The following is a 490-nucleotide window of genomic DNA, read 5'->3' on the forward strand; positions in this document are numbered from 1 at the left end:
GGGGGGTGGGAGGGGGAGCTGTAGCCGGATCTCTGTATGAGATAGATACCTGGATGTCTCAATGTCTTTTAAAAAGTAAAGGTAAAGGTTCCCTTGCTCGAAAGCCAGGAAATAATCCCCAATTTTTGCTTGTCTGGATGCTGGGGAAGAATCTGCCTCGACATCTCTTCCTCTTTTCTGTGGCTTCATTTCCTAATTAATCTCAGCTGGCTTGATGTCTAAACAGGTCTTAAGCTCAGCAAATCAGCAGAGCAGGTTACAATTCAGTTTTCTTTCTCAAGGAAAATACCACAGAGCGGAAAAGTTGCAAATAAAGGAGAAATTTGAAGTCACTCATGGTTGATTAAAAGTAGTAAGGCAATATAGTCCTTGGAAGTCTTAAGGTAAAGGTTCCCTTGCTCAAAAGCCAGTCGAGTCCGACTCTAGGGTTGCGGTGCTCATCTCCGTTTCCAAGCCGAAGAGCCAGCGCTGTCCGAAGACGTTTCCGTGG

General features: G+C 45.3%; 1 protein-coding gene across 1 annotated transcript in view; it reads left to right on the forward strand.

Annotated features, from left to right (window-relative positions):
• Positions 1-490, forward strand: part of STK11IP (serine/threonine kinase 11 interacting protein) — a 64,441-nt gene that overhangs the window by 523 nt on the left and 63,428 nt on the right. The gene's annotated exons all lie outside the window — the stretch shown is intronic.

Source organism: Gekko japonicus, unplaced genomic scaffold (assembly GCF_001447785.1).
Source record: "Gekko japonicus isolate JY-2015 unplaced genomic scaffold, Gekko_japonicus_V1.1 scaffold446, whole genome shotgun sequence".
Taxonomy (NCBI): Eukaryota; Metazoa; Chordata; class Lepidosauria; order Squamata; family Gekkonidae; genus Gekko; species Gekko japonicus.